Here is a 27336-nt window from a genome sequence, read left to right on the forward strand (position 1 = left end):
GGACATTGTGTGAGTTATTGTGCAAAATTTCCCTATGCTTTTGGAGCCAGAAAGTTTCTTCAATCTAGGCCAAAGACTCAAAGTCTCTGGACCTGTTTCCTCATCTGCTAGAATGAAAGCAATATTAACCTACCCTGTACTGTTTATTCTGAGGGTTAAATGAGATTCTCTGTGATCTTAGTACAGTGACCAGTTCATAGTAAGATCATCCATAAGTGTTAGCAATTTGCATTGTTGTATAGTTACTTTCAGTTACCTGTTTCCCACACTCCCTTGTAAGTTCCTCCAGGTAAAGATTGTGTCTATTTAATTCTTTGCATGTAGTCAGGTCTTAAAAATAGTTCAGGAAAGGATGCTTGGAAAAATAAGAAAGGAAAAAAATGGCATTATACATATAAGTAGATATGAAACAGTAAGTCATGTTCCAAGTAAAATATATTCATTTGGACATCCCTGGTGGTACAGTGGATAAGAATCTGCCTGCCAATGCAGGGGACACAGGTTTGATCCCTAGTCTGGGAAGACTCCATATGCCACAGAGCAACTAAGCCCATGCACCATGAATACTGAGCCCCCAAGTCGCAACTATGGAGCACACGCACCACCATTACTAGAGTTCACGCACCTAGAGCTTGTGCTTTACAGCAAGAGAAGCCACCTGAATGAGAAACCCGAGCATCGCAACAAAGAGTAGCTCCCATTCACTGCAACTAGAGAAACCCTGTACGCAGCAATGAAGACCCAGCATAGCCAAAAACAAAAATTATTCTTAAAATGTTTTCACTTCACACAGAAACATATCATGTTGGATGATGAGATTCTCTTCACAGAGAATCCCACGCAGTGTGAGATTCCAGAAGGACATATGTTAGGGCTAATTTTAAATAAATGAGTTGTGTTTATTAGAAAAGGTAGGAGTAGTTTCTTCTGGTTTTACTACATTTTTCTTATCAAACAATATCCAATAAATAATTTTATATTGAATGTGTCACTCTTCGTAGTCAGTGCCATAATTGTTGGGGCTCCTTAAGCCAAATAAATCGAGAATGAAAATGAAAGGGCAAATGGGGAGCACAAATAGAGAGATTTGGAGGCGATGACAGGCCAGCAGACTGAGTGACTTTGAAGGATAAAAAGATAAAATCTACCCGAATGGCAGTGAAACAATCCTTGTTTCAGTTTCACCTAAAAAACTGGTATCTAATTCTACATTCACAACAGCATTTGCCTGGCTGACTAGTTATAGTTATGCCTACAAGTAAGGAATAATGAAACAAATCGGATTTCAACAGAAAAGCACTAGGGTTTGATTCCTTTCCAGAGCTCCTGGATACCACCATATGGATGAGAAATTTTCAGGTACTCTGAGCAAGAGAACTCTCAGAAATGCCCAAAGCTACAGTTCCAAACATGTAAAGGTGGATATGGTCTGCTTGGTTCCCTGGCCCAAAGAGATTCAATTTTCTAAGTATAGTTTACTTCCAAGAACACAAATAATCATTGCCACATAAAATAAATGTGGAGAAAGATCTAGACTGCTAAAGAGTGACTATCCATTCAATAAGACAAAGGAAAGATAGAAAACAAGTTAAGACATAGTCCTATCAAAGTGGTCTAAATTGGCATATTGCAACCTTGGAGTTACCCGATTTATTCACCTTTTAACTTGATCACAAAAATAAAACTTTTTATATTCTAAGTAATGGTTCTTACAAGTATATAATTTTCAGATTTCCCCTAAAAAAATCATGTTTCCTGTTATTCACTATTATAAATAGGCCTTTCTCAGTGAATCTGAAAGAAACTTTGTAGCCTGCCTTTATCCAGTAGAAATTTACATTTATGACCTAAATCTTGACAGGTGCGTGCATGAGAAGTCACTTCAGTCGACAGGTAGATGCCAAATAATAAAGCCATCTCTGAAAACTTCAACCTTCTAAAGCAATAGATGCCAATAGGTTATAGGACCTCAGGTGCCATTGATTGGAACTTCAGTTTATCACAATCTAGCTTTACTCAGCTTATTTATGCAAGCTGCACCAGTTGTAGAGCAAAATTATAATGAAATACATTTGCATTTATAACCTAAGGCTACTGCAGTTAGCCTAGAATTTCTGGAGCACATCCAATTCAATATAATTTTATTCTTTTTAACAAATTAAATGTCACTTAATTTGTATACCTTTGTAAAACTTTTCACATAATAAATTTACAATTCAAAAAGAAAATTACCTGCAAGGATAAGAGTCCCTGTTTTTCCTTTAGAAAAATGCTATTACCGTGCCTAAGACATATTTTAAATCCAAATCTCTTTCTGCTTAAGCTGCAGTCCCGAGAGGAATGTCCAGAAGACAGTGCATTGAGACCACCAGCAGTCTCGATCAGGCATAGTCAAGGGCTAGCATGGAATAGTTCACATCAATGACCATTTACTAACTGCCTCCTGCATGCTTGATCCTAAGTGCCTCAGAATGACTTAAAGACTTCCTGGTTAGTCCTTCAGGCTTCAAGGGGACAATTTTGTGTCAAATTCTCCATTTCCTGGACTTAGAGCTTCACTGACTTCCCTTCAATTGATATTGGCAATATTCCTTAAATAAAGGTGCCCTAAGAATGGCATCACCCACTCAATGGACATGAGTTTGAGCAAACTCCAGGAGACAGTGAAGGACAAGGGAAGCCTGGCGTGGTTCAGTCCATGGGTTGCAAAGAGTCGGATACAACCGAGTGACTAAACAACAAGGAATCCAAAAAGATGCAACTCTTTGTTGGGCTCCCCTGGATAACACTAGAAACAAATTAAGGAAAGCTTTCTATTTAGGGGAATTTTTTTTTAATGACTTAATCGATGGTTTTCTCCTCTCCATTTGGTTTTCACTTTTTGGAACTCCTGAAGAAGTTAAATTTCTTATCTTTTCAGTCATTTTGTCTTTCTCTCTGCACTTTGAGTCTATTTTCTTGGAGATTTCCTGATCTTACCTAATAATTATTTTTCTAATTCTGCTCTAGCTTTTTTCCTCCCTTTTCATTAACTTTTTTTTGTCTCTCATGTTCCTTTTTAGAGAAACCCATTCTTATTCACTTAAAGAATGAAGTGTTTTATTTTGTAAGGATACTCAAGATTATTTTTTGAAGTTTTCTTCAAAAAGTTCTTTTTTGATGCCTACTTTTTTTTTCCTGTGTGTGTGTGCTCAGCTGTGTCCGACATTTTGTGACTCCATGGACTTTAGCCCACCAGGCTCCTCTGTCCGTGGAATTTTCCAGGCAAGAATACTGGAGTGAGTTGCCATTTCCTCCTCCAAGGGATCTTTCTGAGCCAGGGGTTGAACCGATATCTCTTGCATCTCCTGCATTGGTAGGTGGATTCTTTACCACTGCACCACCTGCAGTTGCATTTTTTTAGTTTGAGTCTCCAACTTACATATTGAAGTTTTTCTCAACTGTGTAGTGGATTTCCTACTGGCAGCTAAGCACAGTATCTATAAATTGATTGCAAATCTGAACTCCAAAATAGGATTTATAAAAAGGAAACAAGAGTTTCACTGTATGGTGAGCTGGCTGAGTTGTTTTATCAGGTAAAGTAAAAGTGTTAGTCGCTCAGTTGTGTCTGACTCTGTGATCTCAAAGAGGTCAATAATGCATTTTCTTCTCCATGGGATCTTCCCAACCCAGGGATCAAATTCAGGTCTCCTGCACCGCAGGTGGATTCTTTACCATCTGAGCCACCCTGAGGTTATTACCTTTAGTTCCTCTAGGCTTTTGTGAGTCCCAGAGAAGAATACTACAAGCCCTAGACCAGAGGGTTCAATACAGGCTGCTGGGATACTGGAAACCAAATAGCATCAAGTGTTAGAACTGAAAATATTTCATTCAGGTGGAAATATTCACTTTATTTTTCAGTCAGCACCTCCAGATTCAACTTGAAACAGACTTCAATACCCCAGTGCTTTAACCTACCTTCACCTCCGTTTTTGGAGATATATATGATCACACATCTTGAGCCTTTTTGAGTTTCTGTGGTATAAATCAGGTTATTTGACTGCTGGCCTAGGCTCAGCTTCCTAAGCTCTGCTTGTTCCACTAGCACATCTGCTTTCCAAGTTTAAAACTGGGAGGCTGTTGTCCCTCGCCAGTTCTTTGGCCTTGTGACCTTAAGCCTATGGATCTCAATGGAGCAGTACTGCTCCCAGGGGTATTTGGAAATTGGAAGTAAAGTTTTGTTGTTGTTGTTTGATTTTTGTTATCACGATGATTGGGCTTTCTTGGTGGCTCAGCAGTAAAGAATCTGCCTGCAACACAGGAGACTCACGTTCAATTTCTGCATTGGGAAGATCCCCTGGAGAAGGGAATGACAACCCACCCCAATATTTTGCCTGGGAAATCCCATGGACAGAGGAGCCTGGGCAATTGTCCATGGGGTCAGGGGAGAGTCAGATACAACCTAGCAACTAAACAACGGCAACAGTGTTTGGGGGGCATACCTCTGGCACTTGATAAGCAACTTCATTTTAGTCCTTCTATAAACACTTTGCTTGTGGAATTATATCACAGTCTATCCCAGATGAAGAATTTTGACATTAGATACATTACTAAGATATTGAATCAGTTGGCAAAAATGCTCTAGTTGAACATTGTTCGTTTTATACTTATAAAGGAAATTTTGCTTTCTTGTTTCACTTTGTTTTGAACACAAAGAAAATTTTCCTTTTCCATTGTCTATTTATCCATTCATAAATTCAAATTAGTTATGTTGATTTTATTAACAGCACTTTGAAAAATTAAGCAAGCTGAGTCTGCAGAAGTACTAGCTGTTGTTTTTGTTTTATTTCACATTTTTAATTGCATCCTTCATGAGAATGCTAATTAGGCCTTGAGTTTAATTTACGATAAATACAACTAATTCAAATATTTAAAAATAACTAATGACAGCCTCAAAAAGAGCAAGATTAATGAAACAAACAAAACAGTTCAACAAATTTCAATTTGTTGTCTTACTTGGCTTGACCAGCTCCAAAATATGAGTCTTCACTAATGTACTCAAGAACGGAGAAAGAGAAGAAAAAAGGGAGAAAGTTACATTTTTTTTTTTAAATGACAATAACGTACTGAGAGTTCAATGGCTGTTCCTTGAAGAGATTCAGTGGACTATTAAAGAATCCTTCCCTTACTATGCCATCCTCATGAAGCTTAAAAGCCACAAAATGGAGAAATGAGGAGTTAAAATAATATATTCAATGCTTCATCTTCAAAACTTCACATGAGCATTAGAGGCACAGTCAAAGCTAATTAATCCATTGCTTTTCTGCAGAGGTAGGATCAGTGTACACTAGTCATAGCACACTAATAATCTACCAGATAATCTTATTTAATAATGTCCACAATATTCTGTTGGCCTACCGTAGTTGAAATAACACTAATACTTCTTGAAGAACTTAGAAGAAATTGATAACATTTTAGAGAAAATTGTTTTTCCAAGTACATCACCATCAGTGGACAATAAATTTAAACTGTTGAGAGCAATCCCAATTATTAGAGTTAATATATAACATATTTACCATGGCCACTTTCTTTAGGACCTACCTTACTGGAGTCATCAGTAAATATCTTTGTTTTTAAGGCTAACTTAAATGTGCATATTTAAGCAGTGTTTAACACTGCTATTTCATTCCCAATGACACAATGTATATTCTATTTTGAAATGTATATTCTATTTTGAAATATAATTTCAACACTGAGACTTTGCGGGTAAAAAAAACTAGTGTGCCCAGAAATTTATTTTTCTGTGCCTATAATTTATGCTTTTGGTAATTTCCCAGATGCTTCAGCTTGACACAGCTAGTTGAACACAAGCTAGTAAAAGTCTCCTCATTCCCCAAATCTCAAATTATTCATACAATATTTCTTATAGAATACCATGGACCTCTTTTCCCCAAAAGGGCTTCAGAGAAGCTTGGGAAATGGGACCAGGGTGCCATGCATACCAAATGCTCTATCTTTGAATAAAAAGGAAAATACATCAGGTATGTCCCAAACACAAAAGATTTTCTTAATACTTTAAAGACATCTGTATCTATGTGTGCATACTAAGTTGCTTCAGTTGTGTCTGACTCTCTGCAATCCTGTGGACTGTAGCCCACCAGACTCCTCTGTCCATGGGGATTCTCCAGGCAAGAATACTGGAGTGGGTTTCCATGCCCTCCTCCAGGGGATCTTCCCTACTCAGGGATCAAACCTGAGATTTCTGCCGCTCCTGCATTGCAGGCAGTTTCTTTACCTCTGAGCTACAGGGGAAGTTCGCTACAGGAGTGTATTCAAAATGAAATGAGACTCTTACTCTAACAATAATTCTTTAGCTTTTTATTTTACATTGAAGTATAGTTGATTAACTATAGAAGAAGAAGAAGGCAATGGCACCCCACTCCAGTACTCTTGCCTGGAAAATCCCATGGATGGAGGAGCCTGGTAGGCTGCAGTCCATGGGGTCGCTAGGAGGAGGACACGACTGAGCGACTTCACTTTCACTTTTCACTTTCATGCATTGGAGAAGGAAATGGCAACCCACTCCAGTGTTCTTGCCTGGAGAATCCCAGGGACGGGGGAGCCTGGTGGGCTGCCGTTTCTGGGGTCGCAGAGTCGGACACGACTGAAATGACTTAGCAGCATAGTTGATTAACAATGTTAATCAAACATTGTTAATCAAACAATTAATCAAACAATCAGATGTACAGCAAAGTGATTCAGTTATGCATATACATGTGTCTATTCTTTTTCAAATTCTTTTCCCATTTAGGTTATTAAAGACTATTGAGCAGAGTTCTCTGTGCTGTACAATATAGATCCTTGTTCATTATCTATTTTAATTATAGCAGAGTATACATGTCAATCTCAAACTCCCTAACAATAATATTTTAAAGCTATAGAAACCTAAAGATAATTACTTTTCTTGGGTTCATTCAAAAACTAACACTACAAAGCAATCAAGTAGCCTGAAATCTAAGGAAAGACAGGCCCAGCCAAAGAGAAAGAGAGTGAGTACTGGTTCAGTCATAGTAGAATATGTGGGGAAGAAATGCTGCACACCACTAAGTGAGTAAGATCTCAGCTAAAATGTTTAACAAACTTCTAACGGCTCAGTGTGAACTGGCATGAGAGTATAAAATCCCTAAGACCTGACTCAAGGGGAGTCTACCTGCAGGTTCTTTCCCACTGACATCCACTGAACACTAAGGAGAAAGAGTGTGGGCACAGCCAGAGACCAGAGAAATCCTCTCAGTTGTACAGACCTGGGGAGCAACCACTGCTATGGAAAAATTTCAGAGCCTTACCAAATTTTCTCCTCTATGGAATAAGACTCTTAACCCAATGGGTAAAGGGCAGAAAACATATTACTCCCAGGGCACACAAAGACCTGCTGACTCTGAAGAAAGAATAAAATAACAGTTCCTATCTATATTCTTAGGGAAAAAATAAAAAATTGTCCTAGGACTAGGACAGGTCCCTACTGGTCTCCTACTACTATAGCTGGTGACTCAGCTATAAAAAATCCAGCTGCAATGCAGGTGATGCAGGTTCGATCCCTGGGTCAGGAAGATCATCTGGAGAAGGGCATGGCAACCCACTCCAGAATTCTTGCCTGGGAAATCCCATGGGCAGAGGAGTCTGGCAGGCTACAAAAGAGTCAGATACAACTTAGCATCTAAACAACAACTGCTGGAAAAGGGGCTGGAAACCCACTCACACAAAAGACCCCCCAAAGCAAGATTCCTCAGCTGCCACATGGAGGAAAAGCAGGATCACTAAGACTCCAGGATAGGTGGCAGATCTAAAACTGAGGCTGGGATAGAACACAGAGAATTACCTTTGCCCCCACCTCTAAGTTAGAAAGCATTGAGGAGTTTTCCATTACAAGAAAGCAAGAGCATGAAGACAAAACCCCACTCTTAAGCACAGGTTCAAGAAGGACAAAGGCAGAAAATGGAGAAAGAACATTTTAAAAACCCTCCAGCCCATACTATGCACAAAAAGCAGGGCTAGAGGGGTTTACAGTTTGGGTTCTGCATAGAGTATAATCATAGCAACAACAACTAAAGACAAGCACAGCTCAACTCCTGAGTACATGGATGCAAATTCCAGCAGTAATGACCTAACAGAAGAGCCTTGCCCATTCTTTAGGCATAAGTACTGTTTACCTAGATCCTCACTGCTCTACATATAATACCAGCATTGAGAAGAAGAAAAAAATCTCTTGTTAATAAACTAAGGAATCAACATAACCAGACCCAGAGATAAAAAGGTAGTGAATGCATTAGACAAAAAATTAAAAGTGAGTACTCTTAACATGCTAATGGCTCAAGTTTAAAAGATAGGCAAATGTATTAAGAGATAGGGAATTTCAGCCAACAGATGGAAAAGTCTAATGAAAATACTAGAAGTAAAAATCATGGTAAAAGGATGAAGAATGTCTTTGACAGGCTCATAAATGCACTCAACACAACTAAGAAAAGAATCAATGAATTTTAAGATAGGACAACAGAAATTTAATAAACCAAAGTACAAAGACCAAAAGGAATAAAATCAATAACAGAACAGAAAAGAGAATCCAAGAGCTACCAAGCAGTCTAAAATATGTATAACTGTAATCCCAAAGAGAAGAGAGAATTAGGCAGAAGGTATTGAATGCATAGTGGCCAAAAATTTTCCCCAAAATGATGAAATACATCAATTCAAAAATCTGAGGAACTCAGAAAACATGAAGAGTAATCATATTAATAATGATAATAACAATAATAATAATTTTAAAATCTAGTCATGGTATATTCAAACTGCTGAAGATGAAAGAGAAAATCTTGAAGGAGCAGCCAGAGGGGAAAAAAAGACATTATATTTAAAGTGATAAAGATGAGAATTACAGCAGACTTCTTATTTAAAAGTACGAAAGCCAGAATGAAAACGATATAGTACCATTAAAGTGTTGAATGGAAAAAAGCCAGGCAAGAATGCCATACCCACTGAAAATAAACTTTTCTCAGACAAACAAAAGCTGAGACAATTAATTTCCCGAAAACTTGCATTATAAGAAATATTAAAGAAAAATTTTCAAGCAAAAGGAAATGTGGTACCGGACAAACTGAGTGCTACACAAAGAAAGAAATGTCTCTGGAAGTTGTTAAAATGAGGCTAAAAGTGTCCTAAAACATTTTTTTTTCTAAGTTTTAGTCATCCTAAAATATAATTTACTGCCTGAAGCTTCCAAAGTGGTGCAATCGTAAAGAATCTGCCTGCTTATGCAGAAGATGCAGGAGACATGGGTTCCATTCCTGGGTCGGGAATATCCCCTGAAGGAAGAAATGACAACCCTCCAAGCCAGCTTCAGCAATATGTGAACCATGAACTTCCTGATGTTCAAGCTGGTTTTAGAAAAGGCAGAGGAACCAGAGATGAAATTGCCAACATCCTCTGGATCATGGAAAAAGCAAGAGAATTCCAGAAAAACATCTATTTCTGCTTTATTGACTATGCCAAAGCCTTTGACTGTGTGGATCACAATACACTGTGGAAAATTCTGAAAGAGATGGGAATACCAGACCACTTGATCTTCCTCTTGAGAAATTTGTATGCAGGTCAGGAAGCAACAGTTAGAACTGGACATGGAACAACAGATTGGTTCCAAATAGGAAAAGGGGTACGTCAAGGCTGCATACTGTCACCCTGCTTATTTAACTTCTATGCAGAGTACATCATGAGAAACGCCGGACTGGAAGAAACACAAGCTGGAATCAAGATTGCCGGGAGAAATGTCAATAACCTCAGATATGCAGATGACACCACCCTTATGGCAGAAAGTGAAGAGGAACTCAAAAGCCTCTTGATGAAAGTGAAAGAGGAGAGTGAAAAAGTTGGCTTAAAGCTCAACATTCAGAAAATGAAGATCACGGCATCTGGTCCCATAACTTCATGGGAAATAGATGGGGAAACAGTGGAAACAGTGTCAGACTTTATTTTTGGGGGCTCCAAAATCACTGCAGATGGTGACTGCAGCCATGAAATTAAAAGACGCTTACTCCTTGGAAGGAAAGTTATGACCAACTTAGATAGCATATTCAAAAGCAGAGACATTACTTTGCCAACAAAGGTTCGTCTAGTCAAGGCTATGGTTTTTCCTGTGGTCATGTATGCATGTGAGAGTTGGACTGTGAAGAAAGCTGAGCACCAAAGAATTGATGCTTTTGAACTGTGGTGTTGGAGAAGACTCTTGAGAGTCCCTTGGACTGCAAGAAGATCCAACCAGTCCATTCTGAAGGAGATCATCTGTGGGATTTCTTTGGAGGGAATGATGCTGAAGCTGAAACTCCAGTACTTTGGCCACCTCATGCGAAGAGTTGACTCATTGGAAAAGACTCTGATGCTGGGAGGGATTGGGGGCAGGAGGAGAAGGGGACGACAGAGGATGAGATGGCTGGATGGCATCACTGACTCGATGGACGTGAGTCTGGGTGAACTCCGGGAGTGGTGATGGACAGGGAGGCCTAGTGTGCTGCGATTCATGGGGTCACAAAGAGTCGGACACGACTGAGCGACTGAACTGAACTGATAGTATTCTTACTGGAAAAATCCCATGGACAGAGGAGCCTGGCAGGCTACAGTCCATGGGGTCACAAAGAGTCGGACACGACCAAGAGACTCAGCACACCTGTCTAAAGTAAACAGTGGCAATACTGTGTCATAAAACATATATAAAGTTAGTATTTTTGAAAAGATAGCACATAAGATAGGAAAGAGGACTTCGGTGCATCCAGTTGTACGTTGCTTACACTACACAGGAAGTAATAAAATATTATTTGAAGGTAGATTGTTATTAATTAAAGGTATATATTTTAAACACACTCAGTTCAGTTCAGTCACTCAGTAGTGTCCAACTCTTTGTGACCCCATGAACCACAGCATGCCAGGCCTCCCTGTGCGTCACCAACTCCCGGAGCCGACTCAAACTCATGTCCATTGAGTCGGTGATGCCATCGAACCATCTCATTCTCTGTCTTCCCCTTCTCCTCCTGCCCTCAATCTTTCCCAGCATCAGGGTCTTTTCAAATGAGTCAGCTCTTTGCATCACACTAAGAAATTTTCAAAAGTATAAATAAAATACAATTGATTTTTAAATAAAAATAACAACACTGTATTGTGACGTTTATAAACTGTCATGCATGTAAAATGAATGGTAATAGCTAAAGTCAAGGAAGGGAAGAGACCGTTTTATAAGCTCATCTACTCTATATAGAACAAAAACTCTTGAAGGTAGACTGTGGTAAGTTAAAGCTGTATGTTATAGCTAAAGCAACCACTAAAATAACAGAACAAAGATTTCCCTAGTTTTATTTATGTGGCTGAATGAAGTATTATTTTTTAAAATTTTATTTTATATTAGACTGTAGTTGATTTATAATGTGTTAGTTTCAAGTGTACAGCAAGGTGATTCAGTTATATATTCAGTTCAGTTCAGTTTCTCAGTCATGTCCACCTCTTCGTGACCCCATGGACTTCAGCACACCAGGCCTCCCTGTCCATCACCAACTCCGGGAGTCCACCCAAACTCATGTCCATTGAGTCGATGATGCCATCCAACCATCTCATCCTCTGTCGTCCCCTTCTCCTCCTGCCCTCAATCTTTCCCAGCATCAGGGTCTTTTCAAATGAGTCAGCTCTTTTCATCAGGTGGCCAAAGTATTGGAGTTTCAGCTTCAACATCAGTCCTTCCATTGAACACTCAGGACTGATCTCCTTTAGGATGGACTGGTTGGATCTCCTTGCAGTCCAAGGGACTCTCAAGAGTCTTCTCCAACACCACAGTTCAAAAGCATTTATTCTTTGGCACTCAGCTTTCTTTATGGTCCAACACTCACATCCGAACATGACTACTGGAAAAACCATACCTTTGACTAGATGGACATTTTTTGGCAAAGTAATGTCTCTGCTTTTTAATATGCTGTCTAGGTTGGCCATGACTTTACTTCTAAAGAGTAAGCGTCTTTTAATTTCATGGCTGCAGTCACCATCTGCAGTGATTTTGGAGCCCCCAAAAATAAAGTCTGACACTGTTTCCCCATCTATTTCCAATGAAGTGATGGGACCAGATGCCATGATCTTAGTTTTCTGAATGCTGAGCTTTAAACCAACTTTTTCACTCTCCTCTTTCACTTTCATCAAGAGGCGTTTTAGTTCCTCTTCACTTTCTGCCATAAGGGTGGTGTCATCTGCATATCTGAAGTTATTGATATTTCTCCTGGCAATCTCGATTCTAGCTTGTGCTTCACCCAGCCCAGCATTTCTCATGATGTACTCTGCATATAAGTTAAATAAGCAGGGTGACAATATACAGCCCTTGCATACTCCTTTTCCTATTTGAAACCAGTCTGTTGTTCCATGTCCAGTTCTAACTGTTGCTTCTTGACCTGCATACAGATTTCTCAAGAGGCAGGTCAGGTGGTCTGGTATTTCCATCTCTTGAAGAATTTTCCACAGTTTGTTGTGATCCACACAGACAAAGGCTTTGGCATAGTCAATAAAGCAGAAATAGATGTTTTTCTGGAACTCTCTTGCTTTTTCCATGATCCAGTGGATGTTCGCAATTTCATCTCTGGTTCCTCTGCCTTTTCTAAAACCAGCTTGAACATCTGGAAGTTCATGATTCACGTATTGCTGAACTTTTGCTTGGAGAATTTTTGAGCATTACTTTACTAGCATGTGAGATGAGTGCAATTGTGCGGTAGTTTGAGCATTCTTTGGCATTGCCTTTCTTTGGGTTTGGAATGGAAACTGACCTTTCCCAGTCCTGTGGCCATTGCTGAGTTTTCCAAATTTGCTGGCATATTGAGTGAAGCACTTTCACAGCATCATCTTTCAGGATTTGAAATAGCTCAGCTGGAATTCCATCACCTCCACTAGCTTTGTTCTTAATGATGCTTCCTAAGGCCCACTTGACTTCACAGTCCAGGATGTCTGGCTCTAGGTGAGTGATCACACTATCATGATCATCTGGGTCATGAAGATCTTTTTTGTACAGTTCTTCATGTATTCTTGCCATCTCTTCTTAATATCTTCTGCTTCTGTTGGGTCCATACCATTTCTGTCCTTTATTGAGCCCATCTTTGCATGAAATGTTCCCTTGGTATCTCTAATTTTCTTGAAGAGATCTCTAGTGTTTCCCATTCTATTGTTTTCCTCTGTTTCTTTGCACTGATCGTTGAGGAAGGTTTTCTTATCTCTCCTTGCTATTCTTTGGAACTCTGCATTCAAATGGGTATATCTTTCCTTCTCTCCTTTGGTTTTCACTTCTCTTCTTTTCACAGCTATTTGTAAGACCTCCTCAGACAGCCACTTGGCTTTTTTGCATTTCTTTTTCTTGGGAATGGTCTTGATCCCTGTCTTCTATACAATGTCGTGAACTTCCGTCCATAGTTCATCAGGCACTCTGTCTATCAGATCTAATCCCTTAAATCTATTTCCCACTTCCACTGTATAATCATATATATGTATACATACACACATATATATATCAGTTTTATATATATATACACACATATTTTTTCAAGTTCTTTTCCCATTTAGGTTATTGCAGAATATTGAGCAGAATTCAGTATTCCCTGTGCTATACAGTAAGTCCTGTGATTATCGATTTTAAATAGAGTAGTGTCTCTAGTTCTAAAAGGCATATCAAGAAGTGCTTGGGGAAGCCTGTGGTTACATAGAGAGGCCATGGAGTGTAGGTAACAAAGCATGAAGTAACAGAGTAATGGCTAGGCTCACTATTTTGATTTTGGTGGTAGCATCACATGTATTTATATCTCAAAACTTCCCAATTGTACCTTTAAAGATGTGCAGTTACTTACATCAGTTATACCTCAATAAAACATTTAAAAATCCTAACAAGCAGTCATTTTTTTTAAGGAACAAAAGATTTGAACAGACACTTCCCAATGAAAACATGTAAGTGATAAAAAAAATGCTCGTGAGATGCTCAACATCATTAGTCACTGGAGAAATGCAAGTTAAAACTACATGAAGTTACCTCTTCAGATCATCAAGGTGCCTGACAACACCAAGTGCTGATGACGATGCAGAACAACAGGAACTCTGAGACATTCTGACTAGAAATACTAAGTAATGCCACCATTTTGGAGAACGGTTTGCCATGTCTCATAAAGTTAAACACACTTAGACTCAGAAATCCTGTTTCTGAGGTATTTGCCCAAGAGAAATGGAAATTTGTATTCATACAAAACCCATATACATGAATGTTTCTAGAAACAATCTAAATGTCCTTCAACTAGTGAATAGATAAATTCTGAACTACTCATACAATGGAACACTACTTGCTGCTTGATGCTAAGTCACTTCAGTCGTGTCCGACTCTGCGATCCCATAGACGGCAGCCCACCAGGCTCCCCCGTCCCTGGGATTCTCCAGGCAAGAACACTGGAGTGGGTTGCCATTTCCTTCTCCAATGCATGAAAGTGAAAAGTAAAAGTGAAGACGCTCAGTCGTGTCCGACTCTTCACAACCCCATGGACTGCAGCCCACCAGGCTCCTCCTTTCCAGGCTCTTGCCTGGAAAAACTGGAGTGGGGTACCATTGCCTTCTCCAGAACACTACTTAGGTTTAGAATAGAACAAATTGATACAATAATACAAATGAATCTCAAAAATATTTCACTAAGCAGAAGTGAAATACAATGGAACATTTATTATTATTCTATTTGTAGAAAACTCTAGAACAGACAAAGCTAGTATACAGAGTCAGAAAGTAGACTGATGGTTGTCTGATCTGGTAAGAGAGTACCTGGGACACTGCACAAGAGTCTTTTTTTGGAATGATGGAGTTGTTCTGTGTCTTGATGGTGGTTGTGATGACATGAGTGTAGAAATAAGCCAAAATTCACCAGCCTGTATAGTAGGTGCATTTTATTTTATGTAAATATACCTTGATAGTTTGTATTTCAAATTAAAAAGAAAATTTAAGGCCATAGAGGAGGTCAGTAAGGGGAAAAAAATCATCTCAGTGTCTATTTTCTACATACACAAACACACAAACTGAATTTACCCCATTAACTAAAATTTTGGAAATGGATTCTTACACAAATTCAAATATTCAGCAAGAAAAAAAGAAATCTTACGTCCTCACAGTGCAGTCTCCTTTTCAAGGTCTGATAGAAATAGAGATGCATGCTATAAAGGTTTTAAACTGCTTTTACCAAGACTTACCACTAAAAGCAAAAGCTGTTTCCTGGGATGAGCATTCTACTTAATAGAAGTATCTATTTATTTTAATCCTCTTAACCTTTCAAGGGTGAAAGACTTGATAACTTCAACATTTTTAAAAAATGCCCCCAGAAGGCTTCATCTGTTATATTAAGAATTGATATAACGTTAGCTTTCAAAAGCAGGATTCAAATTAATATGGACATTAACAACTATGTCAAATAGCAAATAAAACATGCATAGGAAAGAGATTGGAAAAATACAGAGCAAGATGTTAACTAAGCTGTGGAACTACGGGTGACTACATTCCCTTCTACTTACTGGTATTTTCCTGTTTCTATAGTGATAATGTACTACTTTGTGATAAGAATGGGAAAAATTATTTCTAATTATTTAAACACAAATGAAAAGATACATACAATTTTCATTGCCCTGCACACCTCTTTATCTGAAAATTTTATGCATCTGACCCTGATGATGTTTTAAGATGAATAGAACATGCTTTAGCTAACTTTAAAATTTTGTTTTCATAAAGCAGACTAATGGGATATGAATATATTTTTCCCTTAATTTTGAAAAAGTTTTTCTGCCTAGCATTTCTATTTTCTACCAAAAAAAAAAAAAACCACTTATGACTGAGCAGCAGCTGAATAAACACATATTGAAAATTCATATATTAGCAACAGAAAATTAAGTGGATGCGGGGAGCAGATCCTACGTGCATCTGGCCTTAAATCCTTGTCCCTGAGGATACTGACCTCTGGACAGTGTTGACAGGGCAGGTCATTCATCTGTCCTAGGACAAACCCACTACTAGCATTTCCCTTTACTTCATAAAAGAGTAGGGTGGCCAGTTCCACCCTCTTAACCTTGTAAGATGTTTCCAAGTTACTCGTCATCGCAACTGGACTTAGAAGACATTCTCCTTAATTTTGTATTCAGATGTCTACACATCTCTTATTCTATCTACAAACCCCAAAGTATTCTGCTTTGTAAGGTGAGAGGCTAGAATTCCAGTGCTCAACTAGCAGGTGACTAATGTACATCTTTTCCAATTAAAAGACGCTTACTCATTGAAAGAAAAGTTATGACCAACCTTGATAGCATATTCAAAAGCAGAGACATTACTTTGCCAACAAAGGTCCGTCTAGTCAGGCTATGGTTTTTCCAGTGGTCACATATGGATGTGAGAGTTGGACTGTGAAGAAAGCTGAGCGACGAACAATTGACGCTTTTGAGCTGTGGTGTTGGAGAAGACTCCTGAGCGTTCCTTGGACTGCAAGGAGATCCAACCAGTCCATTCTAAAGGAGATCAGCCCTGGGTGTTCTTTGGAGGGAATGATGCTAAAGTTGAAGCTCCAGTACTTTGGCCACCTCATGCGAAGGGTTGACTCATTGGAAAAGACTCTGATGCTGGGAGGGATTGGGGGCAGGAGGAAAAGGGGATGACAGAGAATGAGATGGCTGGACAGCATTACTGACTCGATGGACGTGAGTCTGAGTGAACCCCGGGAGTTGGTGATGGACAGAGAGGCCTGGCGTGCCACGATTCATGGGGTCTCAAAGGGTCGGACACGACTGAGTGACTGAACTGAACTGAACTGAACTGAATGTACATCTTGCGAGATTATCTAAAACCTCCAGTCTCTAACATGAACTCTGTTACACTGGGTAATTACAAACTGCTTCCCCAGTGACTCACTAGTGAAGAATCCACCTGCAATGCAGGAGACATGGGTTCGATCCCTGGGTTGGGAAAATTCCCTGGAGGAGAGAATGGCAACCCACTCCAGTATTCTTGCCATGCAAAGCCCATGGACAGAGGAACCTGGCAGGCTACAGTCTATAGGGTAGCAAAGAGCTGGACGTAACTGAGCACACACACACACAAGCGTTGAAAGGAAAATTACTGGTGATGGTGAGGTGCCGGGGGAGGTGAATAACACTGGCAAACAACCAAAAGGGAAGAGCTTAATTTCAACAGTTTTCTTTTTGAAGTCAACTTATGACCTGGATTTTTTTGAATATAAAAGAGGATGTTGCAAGCTCACGTGGAGGTCTGTTTGATAGCTTCAGAGTAATTCCAGGCCTTCAAGGAAACCACATGTCCTTGACATGCTAATATTGCTATGGGATTCCAAAGCAAACTCTGAAGCATGTCACTGTGCATTGTGTCTTCATTATTCTCTTAGTCCTCTCTGACATTCTTTGTCTTAATAAAGTTCCTGTCTCCCTCTTCATCCCTGTTTTTCACACTGACATTCCTGGCTCCTTGGTGGTTGCTTCTGTAACTAACCAAGATAAGAATTGGAGATAACTTATGTAAAAATTCAGTAAGTGATTATTATGTTTTTCACTAGTAACATAATCTACCTGTTTTCTTCCCTCTCCAGTCCTACATAACTGTTTCCCAACATATCAAACTTGGAATCTCCTTGTTAAGTATTCTAGAACTTTGCTCTTTCTTCTAAGCGCATCTATAGACCAGCAGTATTAGCGTCACTTGGGAGCTTATCAGAAATGTATTTCAGGCCCAAACCCGGAGAAGGCAATGGCAACCCACTCCAGTGTTCTTGCCTGGAGAATCCCAGGGACGGGGGAGCCTGCTGGCCTGCCGTCTATGGGGTGGCACAAGAGTCGGACACGACTGAAGTGACTTAGGAGCAGCAGCAGCAGCAGGCCCAAACCAAGCCTGCTCAATCACAATCTAATTTATAACAAGACAATTGATGGACACACTCTGCTAGAAAGGCTCTGTGCTGGACCACTCACAGATGGCATCATTTTGCTTCTTCCAGATCTCCTCCAATCCTGACATATGCCTTCTGATAGCAGCAAGCTAATCTCGGTAGTTTCTACCATTTTGTACTTTTCCCATAGACTGTATGACTTTGTTTAATAAAATAAGTATTCCTGTCCCTTTTCTATGACTGTCCAGATTTTACTAGTTATTTGCGGCCCATGTTCAGGTCAACTTTTTCTTTGAATGAAAGTTTCAAAAAATGGGATAACTGGATAGCTATATGTAAAAATATGAAATTAGAACATTCTCTATCACTATCTATAAAAACAAGTTCAAAATGGATTAAAAACCTAAATACAAGACCGGATACCATAAAACTCCTAGAAGAAAATGTAGGCGGAACATTTTCGGACATAAATCATCTCAATAATTTTTTTGGATCAGTCTCTTAAAGCAAAGGAAATAAAAGCAAAAATAAACAAATGGGAACTAGTTAAACATGAAAGCTTTTCATAGCAAAGGAAACTATTGATAAAATGAAAAGACAACCTGCTGAATGGGAGAAAATATTTGCAAATGCTATGACTGACAATGAGTTAATATGCAACTCAACATCAGAATCAAACAATCCAGTTAAAAAATATTCCAGAGACCTGAATAGGCATTTCTCCAAAGAAGGTATGTAGATAACCAACAGGCACACACAAAAAATATTCAACATCGCCAATCATCAGGAAAACGCAAATCAAAACCACAGTGAGCTATAACCTCACACTTGTAAGAATGGCTATCATCAAAAAGAACAAAAATAACAAATGTTGGCCAAGATGGAGAGAAAAGGAGACTTTTGTACTTTGTTGGTGAGATTGTAAATTGGTGTAGCCACTATGGAAAACAGTATGGAGGCTTCTCAAAAAACTTAAAATAGAGCTACCCTATGTATTATACCCAGAGAATCCTACTCCTGGGTATATATCTGAAAAAGGACAAAAACACTAATTTGGGAAAATGCATGCACCCCAGTGCTCATAGCAACATTATGTACAATTGCCAAGATATGGAAGCAACTTCAGTCCATCAACAGATGAATGGATAAAGAAGATGTGGTGTATATACATGTACGTATACAATGGAACACTACTCAGCAATAAAATAGAATGAAATTTTGCCATTTGCAGCAACATGGGGGCTTCCCTGATAGCTCAGCTGGTTAAGAATTAGCAGGCAATGTGGGAAACCTGGGTTTGATCCCTGGGTTGGGAGGATCCCCTTGAGAAGGAAAGGCTACCCACTCCAATATTCTGGCCTAGAGAATTCCATGGACTGTATAGTCCATGGGGTTGCAAGAGTCAGACACGACTGAGCAAACATGGATGAACTTAGAGAGTATTATGTTAAATAAGTCAGACAGAAAGACAAATACTTACATGTGGAATCTAAAAAATACAACAAACAAGGAAATACAACGAAAGAGAAACAGACTCAAATACAGATAACAAACTAGTCCAAATATCATGAGCACTTTAAGAGCTTTTTTTAAAAAATTCTTATAGCCTTCTGATGGCATCACCAACTCAATGGACGTGAGTTTGAGTGAACTCCGGGAGTTGGTGATGGACAGGGAGGCCTGGCGTGCTGCGATTCATGGGGTCGCAAAGAGTTGGACACAACTGAGCAACTGAACTGGACTGAACTGAAGTGTCATGGACATGAGGTTTTCAAAGCTATATGTTTTGGGGTTCACCTGCAGGTACAGGGCTCAAAAATTGGGAGTGCCTTTGTGGGGTTCAAACACTTTGCTAGTCAGTGAGAAGCTCCAGGTTTTGAATTCCATCCCTTCTATGGTCACCATGCCCAGGATGGGGTTTCTGGTGAGATTCTGTCCCAGCCTCTCCTACCTGCTTCCATATGGGCTTTCTCTCCTTTGCCTCATGCCAGTTTTTCATTTTTTTTTTTTTTTTCAGATGAGGTTGTTTTGTATGTAGCTGGAGCTTCAGTGGTTCTTAGAAGGAGGTGAATTCAGGATCCTCTTAGGTTGCCATCCTAAACTAGAAGCTTGAGCATGGGCATGCGCAGACACAGTGCAACTATAGTATTTAAATTATTTGTGTTGAACAAAGAAAGTATCTAATTTTATGTTAATTTAATATTTATTGAGTATTACCACAAACAAGGCAAATGTCTTGAAATGTAGCATAGACTAGTGTACAGACATAATGAAATACTTGCCCCTGTGGATCTTATATTCTAACTTACATTTAATAGAAATACTGTTCTAAAATGGTTGTTCACATTCAGTTGTTAGTATCACCAGGGACCTATTACTATTGCATATTTTTCTTAGACTGTAAGATGTAAAAGTAAAATAGAAGGCATTATAAATTATGTATGTATTATCTTAGTTCTATGCCTAATATAACTTTTACTTGAAGGAAAAAAATAATCTTCAAATTTTAGTTGGTACAAAATGAAAAAAAAAATTGCTGAAGCAGAAAGCATGTAAACTGATTTTATCCCTCAAAATATGTTTGTTTTGTTTGAATTCCTTTGAGCAATACATGTGTGTATGTGTGTCAGTGTGAGCACGTGTGCACACTCACCTCCCCAATACTCCCAGTTAGTTAATAGACCCCACTCTTCCTTTTTTTGTAGATAGTTTTTCAAAATATAACATGTATTAGATTGCACAAATCTTAAGTCAGTGCTTACCTAAAGGTAACCAGTAATCATTCTTTCTCCAAAATCAGCTTGCCTATTGTTGCAATTTATAAAACATAAAATATGGTATATACTCTTTTGCATCTGGGTCCTCTTGCTCAAAACTACACCTGTGAGATCCATCTATGTTAATATGCTTTACCGTGGTTTCTTCTTTTTTCATTGCTTTATAGTATTTTTTAAAGAAATATATCACAATTTATATATCTAGTCTGTGTTGATTAATATTTGCATTGTTTCCAATTTGGGGATATTACAAATAATACTGGAAAAACCATAGCCTTGACTAGACTGATCTTTGTTGGCAAAGTAATGTCTCTGCTTTTTAATATGCTGTCTAGGTTGGTCATAACTTTCCTTCCCAAGGAGTAAGCATCTTTTAATTTCATGGCTGCAATCACCATCTGCACTGATTTTGAAGCCCAAAAAAATAAAGTCAGCTACTCTTTCCACTGTTTTCCCATCTATTTGCCATGAAGTGATGGGACCACATGCCATGATCTTAGTTTTCTGAATGTTGAGCTTTAAGCCAACTTTTTCACTCTCCTCTTTCACTTTCATCAAGAGGCTCTTTAGTTCCTCTTCACTTTCTGCCATAAGGGTGGTGTTATCTGCATAACTGAGGTTATGGATATTTCTCCCAGCAAGCCGAAGAATTGATGCTTTTGACTGTGGTGTTGGAGAAGACTCTTGAGAGTCCCTTGGAATGCAAGGAGATCCAACCAGCCCATCCTAAAGGAGATCAGTCCTGGGTGTTCATTGGAAGGACTGATGCTGAAGCTGAAACTCTAATACTTTGGCCACCTCATGCAAAGAGTTGACTTATTGGAAAAAACCCTGATGCTGGGAGGGGTTGGGGGCAGGAGGAGAAGGGAACGACAGAGGATGAGATGGCTGGATGGCATCACCGACTTGATGGATGTGAGTCTGAGTGAACTCCGGGAGTTGGTGATGGACAGGGAGGCCTGGCGTGCTGCGATTCGTGGGGTCGCAAAGCATCGTACATGACTGAGCAACTGAACTGAACTGACAACTAATACTACTTTCAGTAATTCTTACAAATGCCTCTTTTTACACATTTATATTTGTTTCTATTGGATATATTTCCAAGAGTAGACAGTTGGGTAATAGAATTATGCATATATTCATGTAGATACTACCAAATTGTTTTTGAAATGCTTATTCCAATTTAAACTACAACCACTGTCATATGTTAGAGTTGTTATACATCCCTGTTGACACTTAATATTATCAAGGCTTTTTTCTTTCATTTTAGCCATCCTTGTGGACATGTAGTAACATATCTTTTTAATTTTAATTTCCACTTAAGTTGTATTTTGAGCAACTTGTTATATGCTTATTGGCTGTCTTGGATATCTTCCTTACACATTTCTAATTGTGTTGTTTTTATTTTTCTCATTGATTTGCACAATATTTTTTCTAGATATTTATCCTTTGTGTATCTGTTAGTCTGCTTTCATGAGATTATGTCATTTAATAAACAACCTCAGAATCTCATTGTCTTAGAATAACAAATATATATTTTATATTTACTTTACATATTGGTTGCAGATCTGTTTCAACTCTTTGGGACTCTGCTAGATTAAGTAGGACTCAGATTTTCCTGGCTGGGTTTGGCCTCACAAGTGTTCTCATTCTAGAAAACAAGCTGTAGATGGACTCACTGTCTGAGATATCCTGTTCTCATGGTTCAAAGTTAGAGCAGGAGATGGAGCAAACAGATACTAACAATGCCTCTAAAAGCATCTGTTCAGTCATGGAAAATGTCAGTTCCATTTACATACCACTGGCCAAAACAAGTCACAAAACCAAGCCCAAAGTCTCTAGGTCATGGAAGTAGACTCTCCCTAGAGATTAAGGAAGGGCAGATTAGGAGTGGAGGATTAAAGAGGCAGAGGGAAGGAGGGGAGGATTAAGGAGGCAGAAGAAAGCAGGGATAAAATAACAATGACCAAATAATACACTGAACCACAGTTAGAAACAAAGTACAAAAACTTTCTACCACTCTGTCTTAATAATGTCTAATAATTAAAAAAGATTTGTGATGATAATGAAGTATAATTTAACAATCTTTTTATTTATGATTTGTACTTTTGCATTCAATTAAGAAGTCGTTACCTCTTACAAGGACATGACAATATTCTTCTATGTCAAGGGCTGACATCTTTTCTATAAAGAACGAAATAGTAAAATTTTTGCTTTGCAAACCCTACACTTTCTGTCATAACCACTCAGTCCTGTTATATAACAAAAGCAGTCAGAGGCAATATATAAATAAGAAGATGTGACTGTATTCCAATAAAACTTTATTTACAAAAATAGGTGGCAGGATGAATTTTTCCTTTGGACCAGAATTTCTGATATCTCTTCTTGTTATCCTCTACAAGCTGTATTGTTTAACCTTTTAAAATTTTATACCCACAATCAGTCTGTCTATAATTGATCTTTGTGTTTGGTAGGAAATAGGGTAATTGTCATTTATTTATATATATATATATATATACACACACACACACACAATTGATGTATGATTATTAATTAAGAAGATCCTCATTCTCTACTGTATTGCAGTAGTACCTTAGTCACAAATCAGGTGCCCACATGTGTAGGTATGTTCAACTACTTTTATATTCTTTGTCAATTTTATTTGCTGACCTTAGCCCTTTGGATTTCTTTTCTTTTTTTTTTTTTACAAAAGAGCATCCTTTTATTACATCTATGGTAACTGCATGGAGATACAAATTTCAGGAATTTTCTCTCTCCCAGCATAACAAATGCATACAATACTTACAAGTACAAAAAAGCTACTTTTGCTTAAGGGACAATACTAGGAAACTATGAATTTAATGACTCCACTGTCCTAGAAAAAAGGTGCCAAATCCGTTTCTTGGCTCTTTAACATTAAGAATGTCCTCTTTGATACTCGGCACAAAACAAAACATTGAAGCCTGTATTTTCCACGTCCAAGTTGATGGCTGCCACTGGTCCTTGCAACTTCCAAATTCTGCCCCTGCTGCAGCTTAGCCTTGTCTTGGGTTGGGGTGCTCCTGCCATTGCTGCTGGCTCTAAAACTCTGCTGGTCACCACTCTTCAGAGCTCAGACCCTCGGTCCAGGCGCCCATACTCGGTGGCTGGTGAGCATGCGCTGGCAATGCCTCACTAGCTGGCAACCTCGAGGAGGGCTGCTGCTCCCGTCTGCAAAACTGAGTGGGCCGCCATCTGAAACAAGGATCAGGACGTGCATTTAGGGCAGACTCTGGCAGCTACGGGCACCTAAAGCGGATTTCTATACAAATTTTAGGATTAGCCTTTTCATTTTCAAACTCACACAAACACATACACACACACATTGGAAAGGATTGATATCTTTTCAGTACTAATTTTTCCAACCCATAAACACAATATCTCTATTTGTATCTTTTTATTTCACTCAGCAACAAATTGATACTTTTCTCTGTTGTTCAGTTCACTTCAGTCACTCAGTCCTGTCTGACTCTCTGGGGCCACATGGCTGCAGCATCTAGGCTTCCCTGTCCATCACCAGCTCCCGGAGCTCTCTCAGACTCAAGTCCATCAAGTCGGTGATGCCATTCAACCATCTCATCCTCTGTCATCCCCTTCTCCTCCTGCTTTCAATCTTGCCCATCATCAGGGTCTTTTCCAATGAGTCAGTTCTTCACATCAGGTGGCCAAAGTGTTGGAGTTTCAGCTTCAGCATCAGTCCTTCCAATGAATATTCTGGACTGATTCTCTTTAGGATTAACTGGTTTGATCTCCTTGCAGTCCAAGGGACTCTCAAGAGTCTTCTCCAACACCACAGTTCAAACCCATTAATTCTTTGGTGCTCAACTTTCTTCACAAGTCCAACTCTCACATCCATACACGACTACTGGAAAAACCATAGCTTTGACTAGATAGACCTTTGTTGGCAAAGTAATGTCTCTGGCTTTTTAATATGCCATCTAGGGTGGTCATAGCTTTTCTTCCAAGGAACAAGCATCTTTTAATTTCATGACTGCAGTCACCATCTGCAGTGATTTTGGAGCCTCTCCCCCACCAAAAGAGTCACTGTTTCCATTGTTTCCCCATCCATTTCACATGAAGTGATGGGACAGGTAAGAGTCCAAAATGCAGTACTTGGATACAATCTCAAAAATGACAGAATGATCTCTGTTCATTTCCAAGGCAAACCATTCAATATCACAGTAATCCAAGTCTATTCCCCTACCAGTAACGCTGAAGAAGCTAAAGTTGAATGGTTCTATGAAGACCTACAAGACCTTTTAGAACTAACACCCAAAAAAGATGTCCTTTTCATTATAGGGGACTAGAATGCAAAAGTAGGAAGTCAAGAAATACCTGGAGTAACAGGCAAATTTGGCCTTGGAGTACCGAATGAAGCAGGGCAAAGGCTAATAAAGTTTTGCCAAGAGAACACACTGGTCATAGCAAACACCCTCTTCCAACAACATAAGAGAAGACTCTATACGTGGACATCACCAGATGGTCAACACCAAAATCAGATGGATTATATTCTTTGCAGCCAAAGATGGAGAAGCTCTATACAGTCAGCAAAAACAAGACCAGGAGCTGACTGTGGCTCAGATCATGAACTCCTTATTGCCAAATTCAGACTTAAATTGAAGAAAGTGAGGAAAACAACTAGACCATTCAGATATGACCTAAATCAAATCCCTTATGATTATACAGTGGAAGTGAGAAATAGAATTAAGGGACTAGATCTGATAGCGTGCTTGATGAACTATGGACGGAGGTTCATGACATTGTACAGGAGACAGGGATCAAGAAAAAGAAATGCAAAAAATCAAAATGGCTGCCTCAGGAGGCCTTACAAATAGCTGTGAAAAAAAGAGAAGTGAAAACCAAAGGAGTAAAGGAAAGATATACCCATTTGAATGCAGAGTTCCAAAGAATAGCAAGGAGAGATAAGAAAGCCTTCCTCAATGATCAGTGCAAAGAAATAGAGGACAACAATAGAATAGGAAAGACTAGAGATCTCTTCAAGAAAATTAAAGATACCAGGGAACATTTCATGCAAAGATGGGCTCGATAAAGGACAGAAATGGTATGGACCTAACAGAAGCAGAAGATATTAAGAAGAGGTGGCAAGAATACACAGAAGAACTGTACAAAAAAGATCTTCAGGACCCAGATAATCACAATGGTGTGATCACTCACCTAGAGCCAGACATTCTGGAATGTGAAGTCAAGTGGGCCTTAGGAAGTATCACTACAAACAAAGCTAGTGCTGTGAAGGTGCTGTACTCAATATGCCAGCAAATTTGGAAAACTCAGCTGAAGCCTGGCTTAGAGAATTTTGAGCATGACTTTGCTAGCGTATGAGATGAGTGCAATTGTACAGTAGTTTGAGCATTCTTTGGCATTGCCTTTCTTTGGGATTGGAATGAAAACTGACCTTTTCCAATCCTGTGGCCACTGCTGAGTTTTCCAAATTTGCTGGCATATTGAGTGCAGCACTTCACAGCATCATCGTTTAGGATTTGAAATAGCTCAGCTGGAATTCCATCACCTCCACTAGCTTTGTTTGTAGTGGAAAATTCTTCAAGAGATGGAAGTACCAGACCACCTGACCTGCCTCTTGAGAAACCTGTATGCAGGTCAGGAAGCAACAGTTAGAACTGGACATGGAAAAACAGACTGGTTCCAAATAGGAAAAGGAGTATGTCAAGGCCGTATATTGTCACCCTGCTTATTTAACTTATATGCAGAGTACATCATGAGAAATGGTGGGCTGGAGAAAGCACAAGCTGGAACAAGATTGCTGGGAGAAATATCCATAACCTCAGATATGCAGATGACTCCACCCTTATGGCAGAAAGTGAAGAGGAACTAAAGAGCCTCTTGATGAAAGTGAAAGAGGAGAGGGAAAAAGTTGGCCTAAAGCTCCACATTCAGAAAACTAAGATCATGGCATCCGGTGCATCACTTCATGGCAAATAGATGGGGAAACATTGGAAAGAGAGGCTAACTTTATTTTTTGGGCTCCAAAGTCACTGCAGATGGTGACTGCAGTCATGAAATTAAAAGACACTTACTCCTTGGAAGGAAAGTTATTACCAACGTAGACAGCATATTAAAAAGCAGAGTAATTACTTTGTCAACAAAGGTCCATCTAATCAAGGCTATGGTTTTTCCAGTAGTCACGTATGGATGTGAGAGTTGTACTAGAAACAGCGCTGAGTACAGAATTTATGCTTTTGAACTGTGGTGTTGGAGAAGACTCTTGAGAGTCCCTTGGACTTCAAGGAGATCCAACCAGTCCATCCTAAGGGAAATCGGTCCTGGGTGTTCATTGGAAGGACTGATGTTAAAGCTGAAACTCCAATATTTTGGCCACCGGATGCAAAGAGCTGACTCATTTAAAAAGACCATGATGTTGGGAAAGATTGAAGGCAGGAGAGGAAGGGGACAACAGAGGATGAGATGGCTGAATGGCATCACCAACTCCAGGAGTTGGTGATGGACAGGGATGCCTGGCATGCTGCAGTTCATGGGATCGGAAAGAGTCTGACACCACTGAGCGACTGAAGTGAACTGATATGAACTGATGGTACCTGGGTT

General features: G+C 39.2%; 1 long non-coding RNA gene across 1 annotated transcript; it reads right to left on the reverse strand.

The window, feature by feature from the left end:
* Positions 1-23402: 23402 nt before the first annotated feature.
* On the reverse strand, positions 23403-24014 carry LOC147364793 (uncharacterized). The gene is made up of 2 exons (XR_015133720.1): positions 23905-24014; positions 23403-23837 (listed from the first exon to the last, which is right to left on the reverse strand). It is a non-coding gene; the product is annotated as an uncharacterized LOC147364793 (long non-coding RNA).
* Positions 24015-27336: the final 3322 nt, after the last annotated feature.

Source organism: Bos grunniens, chromosome 10 (assembly GCF_055505025.1).
Source record: "Bos grunniens cultivar Pamir isolate PY7600 chromosome 10, Bosgru_T2T1.0, whole genome shotgun sequence".
Classification (NCBI taxonomy): domain Eukaryota; kingdom Metazoa; phylum Chordata; class Mammalia; order Artiodactyla; family Bovidae; genus Bos; species Bos grunniens.